The sequence below is a fragment of the Sinocyclocheilus anshuiensis genome, unplaced genomic scaffold, assembly GCF_001515605.1.
Source record: "Sinocyclocheilus anshuiensis isolate Anshui unplaced genomic scaffold, SAMN03320099.WGS_v1.1 scaffold698, whole genome shotgun sequence".
NCBI lineage: Eukaryota > Metazoa > Chordata > Actinopteri > Cypriniformes > Cyprinidae > Sinocyclocheilus > Sinocyclocheilus anshuiensis.
Window position 1 is genome coordinate 224,124 of NW_015544168.1, and position 9,925 is coordinate 234,048.

Here is a 9,925-nt window from a genome sequence, read left to right on the forward strand (position 1 = left end):
TATATATATAAACCCTCTTAAAAATGATCAGACATTGAATATTATGAAAATAACAATTATTAGTAATAATAATTATTGCTGATTTGAAAGCTATAGGAATATGTTTATGACCTAAATTACAATTGTTTGAATATGTGTGGGTTAATTATTTTTTTTAACTAATCTATATAAATTATTGTAAATATTTATACTGATAAGCGGGTATGGATATCTGCAAAATTGGAATAACTGAATTGTCATTCATAGTGTTTGTCTAAATATTCGGTTAATTTTACCATTCTTTAAATGTAATTTTAAGACATTTCTAGAGATTTCCACTCAAAATCTGCACAGCACATGTGAAAAAGTAGTTTGTAGTTTATCCTCAACCCTTTATTCAACACTAAAAGCTTTTTAATCAAAAGAACAGGAGTCTGCTGTTGTTAAACCTCAATCATTTCAGCAGGACGTTAGGGTCCGTGTTAATGTGACCGCTGTAGGAGAACCTGTCACATTGTGAAGAGGCTAATGGCCTGTGTGGTGGTGAACGCTTAGCATTTCTCATCATTTCACACTGTAATTCTGTGGTGACGTGGGCTTTTTGTAAATCTATTACATAGCAAACAGCAGTGCACCACAAGTAATGTTCTATTAAAAACTGGTGGAGATGAATTGTTAGTGGGGAGAGCAGGGCTGGGTTGCTCAGATGTCCCACAGTGTGTTTAAAGCCTGTGGTTTATTGTCACAAGCATCAGTTCCCGTCAGTTTGCCTGGAGCACAGAACTTTAGCGTCAGACTCTGCGAATATATTTATAGAGAGAAAGTAAAAGTAAGTGCTGGATGTACCTGCCCTAATGCTATAAGATAAGCATTAATCTTTTTAATAAGGGATCTTTTCAGATTTTCTAGTACCATGGCACATGAGTATAGTATCAGTTCTCTAGTATCTATATCACTGCACCATGGCATTTTTGTGGTGAAGGCTGCTTGATGGAGCCAGTGCTTGTGTTTTGAGCACTGCCCCCTCTGTCCAGGCGAGGGCAACCGGGAGGAGAGCAGTTTACAGTAGTCACGACAGGGATTAGCAGCTCATTTAGAGGAGACAAGGGTCAGACGTCTGTCCAAAAATACAGTGGCTCGTTATAGAGACAGATAAATCCAGCGGATTGACCAGCGCAAACAAAAACATCACCCTGATCGCTAAGCAGCAGTCAAACAAACAACCGTTAGAGAGCCTAATTCAAGTCCAGCGCTGCTGAACTGACTCTAGGACACGAAACAGAAAATATGCAAACAATGTAGCTTGTCACAAAGCAGCATGTTTGAATAATCATAAATCTGGCAACCTGGGAAGTGTGGCATGATTAAAGCTAATAAACCGAGCGCAAATGTAAAAGGAGACGTGAGAGACAATATTTACCGTCTCACAGGTTCAGCAAAAGAATCCTCGAAATCCTAATTTTTCCGCCAAAAATATTAAGCAGCACAATGTTTTTAATATTGATCAAATGTTTCTTGAGCAAATCAGCATATTAAAATGACTTCTGAAGAATCATGTGACACTGAAGACTGATAACAATGCAGCTTTGCCATCACAGAAATAAATTACATTTGACAATATATTAAAATAAAAATCAGTTCAATTGAATACTAATCATATTTCACAATTTTAGTATTTTACTGTGTTTTTAATTAAATAAATGCAGCCTTGGTGAGCAGAAGAGACCATTTCCAAAAAAAAAACAATTCACATTTTTTCCCCCCTAAATTTATGAATAGTAGTGTATATGAAATGTAACTGAACTATTGTTTTAATTTCATAATCTGTTGTATTTCCAAAAAAAAATAATAAATTTGGAGTAAAACTTGATTTTATCAATGATTTTTAGAGCGAGATAAATTGACCAAAACATCAATCAAATTAACAACCAGCAGCTAATTCGAGTCCAACCCTGCTGAATTGACTCTTTAGGTCATAAAGCAGAAAATATACAAACAACGTAGCTTATGTCACAAAGCAGCGTGTTCATAAATATTCATAAATCTGGCACCCTGGGAAGTGTGGCATGGTTAAGCTAATAAACTGAGGGCAAGTGTAAAAAGAGACGAGAGAGACAATATTTACTGTCTCGCGGGTCGACAGTCGATCGACATAAGGTGAAATGATCTCCAGGAATGCGTTCACATATTCGGCTCCACAGGAGTCAGTTTGAGGTGAGTGTCAGTGAAACGTTTAGAGACTGTCAGTAGAACTGTTGACCAGGTCACTGAACCCCGTGACCTTTGCCCTGTGGCTCGGGGTCAGATAAACCCAGAGCGGTCTCCGCATTTAATTTAAGACCCTGAACTCTTTCCCAATTGGGTTTCTACACGCCATCCATTCCCACAGTAATCCCGTCCTGGAGAACACAAGCCTGACGCATCAGACGAAAAACCTCTAGCTAGTTTCTGACATTTTGGTCTGCGGTCACACAATTCAATGCTGTTCTCTCTCTATCTATCGTTCTCTTTTTTTTCCCCTGCTCATCCTCATTTGAGGTTGCTTAGTCTGTCATTACGGTCTCTTATGTTAGAGAAGGGCTTCCTTCAGAGCGTCGCTTGCCACTTCTCTGCAGTTTTTAATTGTGGCTCTGAGGTGGTGGATGAAAGTAGCATCAATTTTGATTTCATGTTTCAAGCAACAAATAGAAAACCTATAATGAAGGATTTCACAGCTATAATGGAAAACAATGCTATAATTACTATTGCAATAATTGTTAATTTCAATATTTCATTTTAATACATTTAAAGGTACAGTTTAACCAAAAATTTAAATTCTGGCATAATTTACCATCATGTCATTCTAAACATGCATTTGACTTGCTTCTGTGGAAAATAATTTCTGTTGTTGTTTTGTTGTTGTTGTTGTTTTCTCCATATAATAAAAGTCAATTGCTAACCGAAACCATTTGGTTACCAACATTCTTCAAAATATCTTCATTTGTGTTCCACAGAAAGAAAAAAGTCATAGGTTTGGGACAACATGAGGGTAAGTAAATATGACAGAATTTTATTTCTGGGGGTGAAATTATATACATATTTTAATCATATTGCCACCATTTTTAAAAGCAATAAGCCATTAGAGGGCATGCGCTACAGTGATTTTTTTTTAGACTCATGGCTTATTGTTTTATTTGATCATCTGTCCAGCCATTTGATAATATTTTGTCTGAAGACGAGGATGTTGATGGCACTTGTGATGTGCCGAGTTTGTTTTATGCTCAAATATTTCCAGAAACTGCACGCTTGTCCTCCTGGTCGACTGTCATCTTCAGTCTCGCGTGTGCTGTGTTTTGAGAGCTGTGTGCTGTTTGCTTGTCTTTGCCATGTTTAGTCTAAAACCAGTGCCCACCCTGAGAGACTACTACAGGGAGGACATATCTGTGTACTGACCCGTCGTTGCATGCACTGCACTGCAGGTGCTGCTGACAAACGCAGGCCGAAAGAGGTGAGTTCACATTCTCCGTATTTGAGAGTACTTGATCATTTTCAATACTGACATAAAGCACCACACTGTTTGAGTCTACTTTGCATGTGAAGACAAGACTGTCATAAATGTTTACCGTCACAGAAAAGAAGTGGGGAAAGGTGGCTCTCAGGGGCCACGCCATATTTTTCTTATTAGGGACTTTTTTTTTTAAGAGCACACACAAACACAACTCACATCAATTTATGCCTGTTGTGTTCGTCCAAATTACACAGGTGACCTATCCCCTTCCGGCTCTATGAGATCAAAAAATGAAGTGGGACGGGAGGGAATCGACCCCCTCGGAGCAAGTTTAATTCAACCCCCTTCAAATCGTTCACACCGCAATTCCCCGCAGCTGCGCTAACCGTGTAAAGGAACTGTATATTTTCTCCCGCTGCCTTCACATGAGGAAGTCATTAACATCTCCGTGCATTTCTGCTCTGTAACCTCCCTGAACCGGCGTTTCATCCACCAACAACACAACAACAAAAATATAGAGAATTATGCATTTATCTCAAATAGATAATTAGTGCTGTTTGCTGAGGTAAGTATTACTATTACTATTGCTCATGCTTAGAATTAGTGATCTGAATAAACCCCTAACACTAAGTATTTAACTTTGGCACCAATGGCACGTATAACTGGTCCTGCACCACTAAAGACATGAACTATACTTAGTAGCCTATTCAAAAAATCCTTGGGGCCGGTCAAACCAAGTTTTTACGTTTACAACGCAAGAGGCAAGTATGGAAGCCCCTTTCTGCCACTGAATAATAATAAAAAAAAAAGGTTATTGCGACCTTTTATCTCACAATTCTTGCTGCGTCCCAAATGACGCACTATACACTATGCACTTATACACTATGTACTTATGCACTATTTTTTCCCGGTTATTTAGGTGCATCATTCGGGTATTTAAAGTGCACTTTTTCTTTTTGAAATTTTCAGTGTGAACACACTACTCACACTATTTATACTACAAAACATCATAGAATAGTGCTTAAGTACGCGATTTGGGACGCACCTTCTGACTTTTTTCACAGAATTGTGAGATATAAACTCGCAATTCTGAGAAAAAAAAGTCAGAATTGTGAGTTTATATCTCGCAGTTCTGACTTTATTTCTCAGAATTGTGACTATGTCTCGCAATTGCAAGTTTATATCACGCAATTCTGTCGTTATTTCTCAGAATTGCGAGTTTATATCTCAAAATTATGAGAAAAAAAATCTGAATTGTGAGATAAAAAGTCGCAATTACCTTTTTTATTTTTTATTCAGTGGCGGAAATGGGCTTCCATAGGGCAAGGAAGTGGAATGAAAAAAAAAGAACAGGGTCTAGAGACGCGTTTTGTTTTTAAAGCTGAACTGTAGCGTTTTAGAATGCCATGACATACGCGAACGCAACGGTCAAACATGTCCATCTACGGCATATTTACTTCGAAAAATAATGGAAAAGCAGCGCAGTTTGCAACATGGCGTTCTAACGACTCAGCGCTCAACTTAAAGGTGTAGTTCACACACAAATTAACATTTGAGTGTTAATTTACTCCATCCCAGATGTAGGCTAGGTGACTTTTTTTCTTCAGTAGAACAGTAAAGAAGATTTTTTAGCTTAATGGCCCTTTGTGATTCACAAAATGTAAGTCAGCGGCTACCGTCACTTTGAGAGTCAAAAAACCGTATCAGGAAACACAAAATGAATACCCATGGCTCATGACGATACATTGAGATCTTATGAAGCGAAACGATTAGTCTGTGCAAGAAACTAAACATTATTTACAATATTATTACCTGTAATCTATGGTCTGCAGGCCGACGCTAAGGAGTGATGTCTGGCTCGCGGACGAATCAATCTTTTGGACAGTTCTTGTCAATTTTGGGTGAACTGTCCCTTTAAAGCAACAGTGTGCAAGTTTGTTTACCTTGAAATATAAGTTTCAAAATCATTATGATGGTACACTGACTTCTAATAAGGCCTGTTTCTTTCCCACGCTCCTCGCCAAACGTCTGTTCTGGAAAGTTTGGTGACACTGTTGCCAGCTCTCGCGAGACAAATAAGCAACCGCAGCTTCAAAAACAAGCCCAATATTATTTGATTATTTATTATCATAAATGTTATTTATTATTAATTATTTATTACCAATAAATGAGCCTGCAACATATTAAACTGAAACCACTCTTTTATTTGAAAAGCAAAAACAAAAGTTATTTGACAAAAACCAGCAAATTGCAACAAAGTGGGAGCTGTAACATAGCCACATATTTATATTTATAAAATATGGGCAAATAAAATATATTCGATCCAAATGTATATACTGTTAGTATTAGTATAGGCCTACTTGTTTTTTATTATAGCCTGTGATAATTAATACATTACAAAAAACATTGTAAAAATTTTACATTTACCTTATAAAAGAAAGTCATCCCACTCCTTTTTTACGTCTATTACATCGCTTGGATTACACGCGCCTTCATATTGAATTATTATATTATAGGCCTAGTAGGCCTATTGCACTGATTGGCCACTGTGAGCAGACCATGGAGCAGACAGAGTGTCAATCAATGCATTGGAGAATACGGCGAGCATGAATGTAAAGAAACGAAGTTGCTTGTCAAATTTTCCTAACAAGCTACCATATTTTTTTTTTAAATAAGCCCAAAAAACACGACCCGGAATTTTTTTTACGCAACGTAACAAAAAAAGAAGCCCAAAGTCGCGTATTAAAAGCGGACTTGGCAACTCTGTTTGGTGAGCGGTACGAAATTCCGCGAAAAGGGCGGATTGCTTTACGGCATAAACAAATGCATGTGTACGGATATTCACAGTAATTAAGACAGTGAATTCCACTCATTTAACTGTAGGGGGCTCCAAATTGGCAAAAATATATAAAACTACATACAGTTGCTTTAAAAGAAAAAACGCCTCTGTATACTTTTTTAAAATTCCACTACCCTGCATCTCGCATTTTAAAAACGTTCTCTGTGTGAATGGCCCCTGATAGACTGATGCATGGACCTCAACCATACAGTATCTAGGAACTGTTTTGAGTTATGCATCCACATAGCAACACACTGCACTGCAGTCTAGTTAAATCCAATTACTGTTTTAGGTATGTTTATCTTATCGAGCACTTTAAAAACTTTGTATATCATTTTGACTTGTCCTTTTTCTCCTTCTTCTTCTTCTTCTTTAAGGCAAGATGTTAATATTGTTCCATGGATGACAAATATACAGGTGCATCTCAATAAATTAGAATGACGTGGAAAAGTTCATTTATTTCAGTAATTCAACTCAAATTGTGAAACTCGTGTATTAAATAAATTCAATGCACACAGACTGAAGTAGTTTAAGTCTTTGGTTCTTTTAATTGTGATGATTTTGGCTCACATTTAACAAAAACCCTGTCAAAGAAACCTGGGCTTCCATACCACCTCAGCAGTGCCACAAACTGATCACCTCCATGCCACGCCAAATTGAGGCAGTAATTAAAGCAAAAGGAGCCCCTACCAAGTATTGAGTACATGTACAGTAAATGAACATACTTTCCAGAAGGCCAACAATTCACTAAAAATGTTTTTTGTTATTGGTCTTATGAAGTATTCTAATTTGTTGAGATAGTGAATTGGTGGGTTTTTGTTAAATGTGAGCCAAAATCATCACAATTAAAAGAACCAAAGACTTAAACTACTTCAGTCTGTGTGCATTGAATTTATTTAATACATGAGTTTCACAATTTGAGTTGAATTACTGAAATAAATTAACTTTTCCATGACATTCTAATTTATTGAGATGCACCTGTACAACTTGAATCCTCACATGTAAGATATTACAATGCAGAACAGCAAACAGAAACTCCTCTTGTTTTGAATATCATGTGTTTTATATACTTCATAGTTACCAGCAGAGGGCTTTCATTCATGAGATGAGTGGGTTGCAACATTTTGTGGGTTGACTCATTTCTAAGTAATTTGCCATCCATACTGAAAGTGAAAACACTGCACAATGTGAAGAGATTTGACAGTGTTGTAATTATGTGGTGTCATGCTAGAAAAGCTCCACCCACATTGAAATCTTACTTGTCCACATGCTCCACTTAGATATATTAAACATCAAATATGTTCTGATTGGTTGTGATTGTACCAAACTGCACAGAATTTTCACTTTTAGTGTAGCTAGCCAACTTGCTGGAAAACTAGCACCATGCTTGGTTATAGGACATGGTGTATCTGTGGTTTGTATCATAATGAGAGAATTGCAGCTCCTCACCTCAGTAGCCTGGTATGACCTTTCTTCTAATGAAGAGGAAAGTGGTGTGGTGTGCGAGTGTGCCGTGGTATGAACCCACAGAGAAGACGGGATCAGGTTACCGCAGCCAGTGTGTGAGCTATTGCACCTTAGTTTAACCACTGAACATTATTGCAAGTTGCCTGATCCAGTTAAAATGATGAATTTCTGCTCTTTTAGCTCTTGAAGTTTGTGTATAAGGCCATTGTTTTCATTATATTTCACAGCTGCTCATGTTATATACTTTGAGCGAAGAGGCCTGAGACTGAATAGAGATGCTGGTGAATCATAATACAGAATTATGCAAAACTACTCATGAACACTGAGTAAGAGCCACATCAGTCCGGAGGTAATTTCCATAGCCTGGTCTGCATGTGTATAGCCCACCAGCTTTTACAGCCACTTTAGTGTTTTAAGCCATTTTCTTGTCCAGTTTGATTCTGCCTCCAAGAGCAACGGAAATCTCCCCAGCGGTGGAAAGACTTGGAGGAATTTTAGAGAGGACGGGGGGTGGGAGTGATGTCCTTTTGGAGCGATTGTGGCTGAAAAGTGTTTTTGGTGCTTCCCAGGATGAGGGGAGAGGTGGTGTTGCTGGCAATGGAAGACCGAAAGTCTGTTCCCTCTCACAGTTAATGGGTGATAATAATAATAATAAGCATAATTTGTATAGTGCTTTTTTCCAAAGCTCAAGGTCATTTCACAGTGAAATTACAGGCACATTCATTCAGAAATGAACATGAATGAAAACTACAAAATAGTTTTTTTACACTTTAAATAATAGCTGTACACCCCTTGCCTGAAAGTTTAAAAAAGCATAGAGGCTGCTTGAAGGTTATTTATGCTTTGTGTACTTTGGTTGTTGGTAAAGTGTTGCTAAGCAGTTGCTAGGGTCTTCTGGGTGGTTGCTAGAGAGACAGACAGCTAGTTACTTAGCTGGATGGTTGGTTATTTAATTAGTCAGACAGTGGTTAGTTTTAGTTAGGAATCACCCATTAGGGTAGTTGAAAACGTCATTAGGAGTCATCCTCCGTCTTTGATAATGTTGTTAAGTAGTTAGGTAGGTAGGTAGTTTTAGTTAGGAATCATCCATTAGGGTCTTTGATAATGTAGGACTAGTTATGTAGGTAGTAAATTGTAGTTAGGAATCATCCATTAGGGTCTTTGAAAATTTCAACAGTTTGTTAGAATCATTGAATAGGGTCTTCAATAATGTCAATAGTCAGTTATGAAGTTATAGTTAGAAATCATCCATTGGGGTCTTTAAAAATTTCAAATTTATATAGGAATCATCCATTAAGGTCTTTGAAAATTTCAACAGTTTGTTAGAATCATTCAATAGGGTCTTCAATAATGTCAATAGTCAGTTATGAAGTTATAGTTAGAAATCATCCATTGGGGTCTTTAAACATTTCAAATTTATATAGGAATCATCCATTAAGGTCTTTGAAAATTTCAGATTTCAATTGTTAGTTAGTTAGTTAGTTAGTTAGTTAGTTAGTTAGTCAGTTAATTAGTTAGTTAAGAATCATCCATTAGCATTTTCAAAAACTTCAGTAGATGTTAGTTATTTATAGTTAATTAGGAATCATTCATTAGGGTCATTCAAACTTTCAATAGTTAGTTAGTTAGTTAGGAATAGGGCCCGTTTAAAATTTCAACAGGCCCCTGGATCTTACCTCCCAGTACTTTTTTTATTGTCTTCTTTCTTTTCTATGTATGTGAAGGTCCAGAGCATTCCAGAACTATTCTTTTCCACCATAATCCCTTCCTGGCTTTTTGGATTGTTTATACTAAATGTAAACATTTCCACCTGTTGTTCCCTGATGAAACGCGCTCCACCTGTGCCGGAACACCTGCCCTGTAGATGTTTTGTCCCAGAACACATGTTCGTAACACTGTCTGAATCTACTGTCCTTCAACCATGTCCTGATTTGATCTGCTGGTCGGTGATTCAGCGCAGACGTTTATATGCGATCTAAGGCCAAACATGTGCTGCATTGCCACGTCATCTACACTAGAGCACGGATGCTGTCCTGAGGGTTCATATATTGTACACGTGGAGCTGTTTTAGGGCAAGAAGGCCAGGATCAGCTTCATATGAGTGTTATGGGATCAAATAGTTACCCATCTCGATTATAATTATTGACATCCGG